Source organism: Adiantum capillus-veneris, chromosome 30, assembly GCF_014529385.1.
Source record: "Adiantum capillus-veneris isolate H3 chromosome 30, ASM1452938v2, whole genome shotgun sequence".
NCBI lineage: Eukaryota > Viridiplantae > Streptophyta > Polypodiopsida > Polypodiales > Pteridaceae > Adiantum > Adiantum capillus-veneris.
The window spans coordinates 94,560,639-94,570,741 of NC_140960.1; positions in this window are offsets into that span (position 1 = coordinate 94,560,639).

Genomic DNA, 10,103 nt, shown 5'->3' on the forward strand with positions numbered 1-10,103 from the left:
CCACAAATTTCCCACTGTATGCTGTAACCGCTGCGGCGGTTGTTTTCTGCGTGACTCACAGCCAGCAAACCCTCAACAGACATACATCATCTCTGACAATACATCCCATGTGGAAGTACGTGCAATGTCAGGATGAAATCTGGAATATCAAGCAGCAAACACAAGCTACCTGATGAACTAGTGGATGTCGCCTATAGTCTGTGTGTAGATGCGCCCGTGTCGTATATGACACGCTTCCAAGAACTGTGAGCCGTCCTTCGATGTGTAGACAGCCACAAATCAACACTCAGGGAGTGTCGATATCCTCCGCACCAACAGTCATAGGCCGAAAACCCCAAATTTGTAGAGTCGGATATGCACCCGCTGAGACCACGTAGTCGAAAATGGCCTGCGCAGAACTTTGTCGAAGCCGAACGGTGACCGAGATGACCTCAGAATGATTTGGGGCCGTGTCTTTTCCTGTCGAATTTCACTCCAATCTGAGCTGGTGACTCTAGCCTCCTGCAGTGCTGCCCCGAGCCTCGATCTGAGCTCTGATACCAATTGAAGGAGTACGAGCGGAAGTGCGACGCGAGAGAGAGTGCGAGAAGAAGAGCACGACGATATGGTGAACTCGCTCTACTGTAATGTGTAGAGCATAGTGAGTTCTTATTAGGTTTTTACAAAAGAATATGTGTACATACCTGGCGGCCCGCCCACTTACTTGGGCGACCACATTGGGCTTTATACCCCAACAAGCAGGAAGTGATGTACCACATAGTCGCCAACAACACCTGGTTGGCAACTACTACTCTGCCAGCCAAAGAAAGACGTGCGGAGCTCCAATGTAACAACTTTCTCCTGATAGACAGTAGAAGGGGAGCAATCTGCTGCTTGGGAGACAAGTCCAAACCAACCTGACAACCCAAGTACCAAACTGCAGTCCCTGGGGGAATCCATCTGAAACCCACTCCTGGCATCCAAGCTAGCACAGGAACACTACCAACCGAGAAATCCACTGTCTTTCTCCAGTTGATCAGTGCCCCCTACGCACAATAGAAGGTCTCCAAAGACTACTCACATCTGTGAAGGTTGGCCTCCTGGCCATCTAAGTACAAGGCTGAGTCGTTGGCAAACTCAGCGTCTAGTAGCTCCTCTCCCCGAATAGGGAGTGCTAAGCCCCGTAGACCAACCTGCAGTGACACCAAAAACCTGCTCATCGCCTCCACATAGAACAGAAAGAGGAAGGGGGCAAGAGGACAGCCTTGTGTGACCGAGCGTGTAAGCATGAAGCGATCACCTCTAGCTCCTGCCAAAAGTACCTGACTATGAGCCTGTCTATACAAGGCTGACACCCCTCTAATCCAAGCATCTGAGAAGCCCATCCTGCGTTGAGTGCCCTCTAGAAAGTCCCAGTCAACTTTGTCGTATGCCTTCTCAAAATCGAGAAGAAGAATCACGAGGTCCTCACCACGGAGTTGTGCCAAGGCAGAAGCCTCCCAAAAAGTAAAGATGTTGTCAAGGATATTGCGTTCCTTGACAAAACCTGTCTGGGTCCCATGTATAAGGCTCTTGAGAAGTGGCTGAATCCTCAAACTCAGAGCCTTGGAAAGAATTTTGTAGGCTGAGTTGAGGATGGTGATGGGGTGCCACTTTCGAATCTCATCCAAGGAGCCACCCTCCTTGGGAATGAGGTAGATCAGGCCCTCACTCATGCTGTCAGGCATCACTCCTGTGTGCCAAATGTACTGAAAAGCACTACAGAGATCTGGGCCAAGCAGATCCAAGTACTCCAAGAAAAAGCTAGGAGTGAACCCATCCTCACCTGGACAGTTACCACGGGGGAGGTCCCTGAGAGCCGTGTGCATCTCCTCAAGCTGAAGTGGTAGCTCTAGCCTCTGACCCGTCTCCTCAGTCACAAGACAAGGCTTCTGTGCCCAAACCTGCTCTCTGCATGCATCGTGATGCTCTGACTGGGGCTCTGCCAATAGTAACTCACGGTAGAAGTCAGTAGCACCTGTACGCATATCCTTGGGCTCAGAAGCAACTGACCCATCGGGCCTCCTCAACTGACTGACCTTGGCATGCAAATGTCGAGGTCCTACCACCTCAAAGAAAGCACCAGTCACTCTGTCGCCCACCTCAGTCCACTGAGATGCCTGTCGGTGGAAAGCAAACTCATGTCATCTCTCCTCTGTGCTAGCAAGCTCCTGTCGAGCCTGTTGCAACTGCTCCTCCAACCAAGGTCTGTCTGGATGTTGCTCCTGCATCCTCTGTAACGAAGCAATGCCCCATCTGAGACGTTGCTCCGCCTCTCTCGCTATAGCCCTGTGAGCTAGAGACTCATGAAGAAAAAAATGGCTAATCTGAGCTAGGCCTGAGGCCACTCTGTCAGCAGGAGAATCCTGCATGTCCATGCCCTGTGTCCAGAGAGCCTCTACCCTCTCTCTGAGTGCTGAGTCCAACAAGACCCTCTCTGGGATGCGAAGCATCGTGCTCCCACTCCTCTGTCTGTCTGCCACTGTGAGGATCACTGGTGCATGGTCCGAGAAGGAGGTCCATGCCAGGATGTCCACTGACCCTCGCAAGTCACTGAAGTGGTCACTAGTGTAGAAGAGATCTATCCGCGATAGATTCACTCCTCCCACTCTGCGGTCCGATCGAGAGAAGGAAAGACTGTATGGCGGCCTTACAAAACCAGAGTGTTGCCACGCATTCGAGACCCTCAGAGTCATAAAAAACCGCTCCCAAGCTGCCATCTCAACTCCATGCACAGTAGCATGGCTGCCACCAATCCTATCAGAAGGGTCCTCCAACATGTTGAAGTCCCCTCCTATGCACCAATGTTCTGCCTGCGGGCAGAGACTCAACAATCTGTGACCAAAACTCTGCACGAGCACTTGCCACATTGGACGCATAGATGTTCAGGAAACCCACGAGGCCACCCTGAACCTTGCATAGTAATCCACTGAGATCTGCCTGGCACAATAATCCCTCTGCCCACAATGGCCTGCCTGTAGAGACTCCACAATAGTCATACATATCCAAACCTGGATGCCTCCAGGTCCAAAAGCACCTGACCAAAAGGTCTCATAGCGACCACGCAAAATCTGACCACAACGCTGAATGCGGCTCTCACAAAGATGATGCTCCTGCAGGATAAGAATGTCAATCTCACCACCCACAAGGAATCTCTGCAACTCCTGACGAAGCCGACCCCTCTGTCGCTGAAATTGGGGCCCTCCTAATCCCTGCACATTCCATGAGATGATCCTCATGGATTCAGTGAGAGAAAACAGATGTTGCAGCAGCAGCAGCCAACCTCGCTATCATTGAGGCTGGTTTGGATGGGGAGTAATCCGCATCTGAACGACCTCTAGACAAGCGCGTAAGGAGTGACTGTCCCGCCCAGGCCCAAGCCGAGCGTGCAGCCCTAAGGGCTACATCCTCTGTCCAAGAATCCTCATGCACAAAGACATAACATGGGGACACTGAGTGTCAGCAAACAAGTGTATCACAATGTGCCTACAGCCTGCTGCATTTGGAGGTGTCGTGCTGAACTTGGCAAGAGGCCAAAGTGTCTGTACCAGATCTGTCACTGCTATGTCCCCTGTGTGATGTGAGAACTCAATAGCCTGAGTCTGGAGCCAGTCCAGGACTGTGTGCTGGGTCCACTCTGTGGTATCCCTACCACACAATGGGAAGGAGAAACCCACCGCTGTGTCCAAGGCCTCACTGCCTCTAGCTGCAAGAAAGAGGACGTGGACCCGAAAGCTGGCCTCCTCCAAGTCGGAAGAGGAATCACCCAGAAACCTAGTGAAGCTGTAATCGAAGAAGTCCCAGCGTCCGTGAATGTCGAAGCTAGTCAAACCTCTGGGGATCGCTGCAAAGGGAGAAGTGAGCACCAGAAAAGGCGGTCTCAAGTGGGGCTGTCCCTCACGAGCCATGCGGTAGCGAAAGCACTACCAAGCGAACGCCTCGCGGCAGAAGCGTGGCCAGTACCCTGTGTCTGAGAAGGAGTGGCGGAGGGGTCCGGGGGTCGGGGGGCGAAGGTGGAGGTGGGAAGGGGGGGGGGGGGAAGAGGCGGGACAGCAGCAGCTGGGGGGGGAGGAGGCGGTGGTGGAGGAACAGAAGAGGACGGGGCCTCTTCAGGCAGGTCCTGTTGAAGGGGGTCGAAACGGTTCCCAATCGGAACCCAGTGCTGCTGAGCTGCAGTAGGTCGGCCACCAGAGGGAGCAGTGGGGTGAGCTCTCCCTTGACGACAATGGCCAGGCACTTGCTGCCAACCATCAGCAGTGGCTGGTCACAAGTCTCTGACGAAGTACCAGCTTGTGTATCCTGTGTACCTGGTTGCTTGGCCTGCTCAGCCTTGGGTGGCTGCGCATGCGCTGTGGGTTGAGGTCTCCTACGAGGACAGGCCTTTTCCATATGGCCCATTTGTCTGCAAATGAAACATTGGTTCGGGAGACCCGAATACTCCACACTCTGGCTAATTCATCCCCCACTCATCCTAGGCAACAATACCACCTTGGGGAGGGAGTGTGTGTCACGAACAAGAACCCGCACAGTAGGTAAGCCTGCGGCCTTGGCCACAACTGAAGCTCTCGTGCGTGGAGACTCCAAAACTGTCCTGAACATGGAACCAATTCTGGGTAGGAGGGGATGGTACTCTCCCCTCAAGCCAGGAAAGCAAACCGAAATCAGCAAGTCTGCCTCCTCCTCGAGCACATCTGTAGTAGGGTCGAAACCGTGATGCCAACGTCGGAAGTAGGCTCGAGCTGCTTTGATGACGAGTGGGCTCATCATGATCACTTTGGTCGCCATGTCCGCAGCCTTAAACTCGACCTGGCAATACCCTCTCCCAAGGATCGTGACATCTGTAATCTTGCCCACATCGGAGAAAAGACGGGCCTGTAGTAAATCCCGAACTTCGCCCCGATTGGGCCGAGTGCCAACGATTTTACAGATAACCAAAGTGGCTTGCAAGCGTTCCACTTCGGCCATCAAGCTCGCTTGCTCTTCTGGCGAAAGAGCAAGTCGAAGGGTCGGCTCCGCGGTGTCGGGCAAGGGGGCTTCTATGGAGTCCCTTTGAGGTGGAGCAGAGGCCGCCATTCTGTGTCTGCTGCTGAAAAGACATGGGCGTAGGTGTCAAGGCGAATACCAGCAGGCGGAAAAAACAGCCTACAGGTGAGAACGCTTTGAGTCAATGAGACGTGAGGGGTGGGGGTGGCAGCGCGATGCGATTGGGGGGGGGGGGAGTGCGTTGCAGGAAGAAAACTATAGCGGGCAGCAAGGGCTGATGGTGGGCACAAAAGGCGTGGCTGGCGCGATAGGGAGGACAGCGCAAGGGGAAGGCGGGTGGAGTGCTGGCAGCGCGCGCGCAGTAGGGAGTGCTGGCAGCTGTGTGGGGGGGGGGGGGGGGGGGGTCGCAAGCGATGGCGAAGGGGGGGGGGGGGGGGGGGGGGGGGGCGACAGGTGCAAATGTAGAGGGAGAGTGCGGCAACAGCAGCGAGCTCTTTTTTTTTTTTGAATTTAGTGGGATGTAGGAGCAAACCCCTTAAGATGCGTAAAAGGACTAATCCTCTTTGTTGCCTTGGCTTTGGGAAGGGTACTCTCCAATGAAAATTCACGCTTGAGCTCTTGGAGGATGCACGATCCAAATCATATGTGCCAATTTTCCAATTTTTAGAGAGATTCTCCAAAAATCTCTTCTTAGTAAAGGTGAAGTGGGACTACTACATAAAATAAATATTGCTGATTCTATTAGCATAGTGGGACTTGGCTCTTAGTGTCCTTGCAATACATAAGTAGTGTTTTTTTTTTTGGAAGCCATTACGAATACCTTATTATAATAGGTGATCGCCTGCTGGCTGCCAGTAAGAAGAAGCTTCGATCAGCGTCGCCTAGCTACTACTACGCAGCCGAGACAAGCTGAATAAGTTGTGAATAGTCTCTGTGAGAAGAGCCTCCCTCGGTAAAGGCACGCCATGCTTCCCTTTTCACAACAGCTGCTCTCTCTCTTATTCGGTCGCCCTGCTCCGATCCCTTGTGCAAGAGGCACGTAACCAGCTTCTCCACCTTCGCCCTGTCCACGGCCTGCCCACCCCACTCTCGCAAGGGCAAGCCCACCTTCCAGCTCTCCACAATGAGCTGCGAATTTCCCTTCTGATCAAGCATATAGGGCTAGGTAAGCATGGGCACCCCCATGGTGATGGCCTCAAGCACAGAGTTCCAGCCACCGTGAGTGAGGAAGGCGCCCACAGAGGGATGGGAGAGCACCAACATCTGTGGGGCCCATGGCGTGAAGAAAGCCCTCTCTTTAGTTCTCTCTACAAACCCAGCTGACGGCAGGCCGGTCCCCCCCGCCTCCCCAGCTCCCATCACCAGGTCTGCCCTCAATGCCCTTCCCCTTCATCATACACCTTCTGGTTGTACTCTGTATTCACAAAGGTTACAAGGCAGCCATGAGAGCTACTTGCCAGCGCCTTAGCTAGCTGCAACATGGGGTTGGTGTGGCCTTCAGCCGGGAAGGGCACAACAACGACAAGCATTGGACGGTCGGCAGGAATGCACATTCCACCAGACATTTTTCACGTCATGCTCTGCAGAAATCGAAGGCTTTCTATAGCTTTGAGTTGTGGCACTCATTCATAAATGCTTCCAAATGACGCGCTCCTCACTTCGTTCCACGCAATGTGCGTGGGGGCACATACACTTTTTTAGTATTGTTTTAGCTTTAAGAGCCTCGTCCCACCTAGCTCTTCTGGGGGTTGCAGCGGCAGGCATTTGTCATGCTCTGTAGGTGCATCTGCTAGCCACACGATGCAACACAAGATTACTGAATTCGTGAAAATTTACCTTCTTTCTCCGGTTCAAAGGGTCATCGCCTCTATTTCTAGCTCCAAATTAGCGCACACTACTCTTTTGACCTGCAATACCTTGTCGGCAATCCCATGCACACATGATGCGTTATAAAAAATCAGTTCTGAGCTGCTTTTTTTACGGCACCTTGGTCGTGACCCTGTAAGAGCTACAAGTGCTGAGCGAGATAGCTTCTTCGAGTATTTGTAGCGCCTTGAGCCGCTATAGAAGCCAGGTGGCTCTAAATTTATGGCGAAACACAACTATTTCAAGAAAGCGCACACGAGTTAAGAGCCTCGTCCCACACAGCGCTTGTGGGGGTTGGGGAGGGTTGTGCCAATCATGCGCTGTAGGTGTTGATTGCCGTCACACCAAATTTGTATTTTGGAAGAAATCTTTGTTTGTGCGTTGGTTAATTGGTTGCAACTCGTGTATATACTATTTTTTTCATCCGATATCAACGCCCAAGTCATGATAAGGTACTAAAACCAACGATTACCCATTGGCGAGGCTAAGCACTGTAAAATCTCGTTTTAAATCGGAAACTTGCAATTGTAGCGCATTGGTCGATCCCCTCTAGATGCTACAAGCATCAGGTGGGACCATACTGCTTAGTGGTTGCAGAACGACGAGCCCCCCCCCCCCCCCCCCCCCCCCCCCCCCCCCCCCCCAAAGCATTGGGTGGGACGGGGCTCTAAGGCCCTTGACTCTTAAGCTAGTGGTGAGGGTTCAAATATCGGTTGGGAAAGTGAGGGCATCCCGAAATTAGGGCCCCCGTGGACAGCATGAAAGGCCTAGGAGAGTGTGATACCGGATCCACCGCCCTACCACCCTATGTATAGATCGGCTCCTAGCCCTAGCCATAATATGGATCTCCAGTCCACACTGGTCCAGTCCAAGCCCCTGGCGGCTCAGGTCCATGACCCCCTAGGCTTAGGATCCTTGTCCTGACATTACTCTCCTCTTGGAGAAGCGTTTTCATCCTCGAAAACACAAGTGGTAGTATCTTCGTAAGAACACTGATATTTTCCATGTTGGCATCCCATACGCGAGCCAACTGATACTTGATGCAGTGAGGAGGTTCAATGAAACCAAGAGCAACATCTTGATTTTCAACATTGTTGTCCTTTTGCAAGCACTTGGGTCTAAATGGTAACTCCATTTATAACTCACTTGAGTACTGTAAAGGAGTAACCACAACCAAGAGTTGTCCAAAGGCATAACCAGTTTTCAGGTCTTCTGAAGGTACTGGAATAATGGAAGAAAACCTTGGCGCAACTTTCCATGAAGTTGTGAGCCAGATTTCCAACTCGCATGAGTATCTTAAAAAGCTCATAGCTACTAAGAAGTAGAATAGGGTGTGTCCTTATGTCAGACTGATGAACATTTTGGAACACACAGAACTACATGTTCACCCCTAATGAAGGTTACATGCCAACATACTTTGTCAGCACACCTATTAAGTCCTTGACTTATGAAACGATTGAAACGGTGTCCAACCCCACCACAACAGGTGTTCAAAGTTGAAAACCTTAGTTAAGAAAATTCTAGAATAGGGAGAGAATTGCCCATTCAGAATGCGTTGTGCTAACGTATGCTCTTAGCAGATCCTTTAGCAAAAAATACTTGTAAGATGCCCATCCAACATAGGATGAATAGCAGCAGTAAGAGTGAGGTGCTTTCCCCCAACCACTTACAGAGAGTCTTCCACGACTGGCGATAAACCATGACTCAAACATTGAGTATCCAGCCATATACTCGTTATGGAATGGAGACAACCAACTAGGTGAAAGCGGGTTGGAGTGGAATAAACTCTTAGAGTTTAGACCAAACAACCACAGACACCCATACTGAGCCATTACCTTGTATGGCAGGGTATAAACTCATACTAAATCTGCAAGAGAGATTGCATTGGCAGTGCAAAAGTGTGCAGAAAGAATAATATCCATGAATTTGCATGCCGCTCTGAATAAATTTGTGTTAAACACTAGGGCCCATAACACCTAGTGTGCATGCATTTAACACAAACATATCTGAACCGCAATTCTATGACGAGACTTTCCACGATACTTATGTGAAAGTCTTGCAACAAAAGCTGGACCACAACAGAATGTGACAACCCAGTCACACCTAGGTACCAACCATGAGACATTCTCATGAACGTAGCATACTTGGCTATATGTATAAACGACCCTCCATTAAGGTGGTTTCACAACACTTGTAATCGCAACAAGTCTATATTTAGTAATTTAGTACCCGACAATTTCTCGCCACTGAAATTGTTCCTGATACTGTGTGCTTCAAATGGTATAATGAACGGATGCGACCAACACCTAGGGACTTCGTCGCGACACATCATTAGGAATTGGGCACCAATGTTAGTCCCAGAAACTCATATTCGCCACTTGTGGAATATGTCTCAAATAAGGATGTCCGAAAAAGTGACATCCAACAAGTACAAACTGTACTTGTGTGTGGAGGTAACTGCAAACACTCCACGACAAGAGTGAGAGGGACCCTCATTATCATTGCTCCACACTAGCTAAACCGAACTCCTTGAGTTCCTAGACCATGTTGTATCCCATGTGACAACATGTGCCAAATCGAACCCGACAAGTGGGTCCATAACATCATAATGTATAGTAGACACTATGGCCCAAAATACTTTGTTCCGACACGCCCTTGGCATGGCTCTGAAACATTCAAGCGTATTTATACTACTTGAAATACCAAAGAAACATTGCACTGGAAACCTTGGATGTTGCCTTTGCAATCCAAACCCGTTGGTTAGAATCTACGTAGTCAAACCACTTGGTAAGACCCTTTGTAGAAACTGCTCAATTAGCAGGTAACGATAACCAGCATAGTCAACCGTGTACAGAATGATTGAAATCAACTAGAAAAGTTAAATTTGTCTGCTACCACGTGGTAGATTGTGGAATTCTTTCCTTGAAAATGTAATGGGAATAGATAAAATTGTGATCCTCAATGTCGATGGAGTGATTTAGTAATCATCTGCTGGGTCTTACCCCAAAACTGTATGTCCATAGACAAGCCGTAGTGCTATAGAGGGAGCCGGAGACCACACAAGTGAAATGCCTAGAAATTCCTTGGATTAGGCCATCCTTTTTTTACCTCTAGCTTTGATGGATCCATTTGGATGCCATCTTGAGAGATAATGTGACCTAAATACTGAATCTCTTGTAAGAAAAACTCACTTTTCTTTCGATTAATATAAAGTTTATTCTCTCATAAGACTTGAA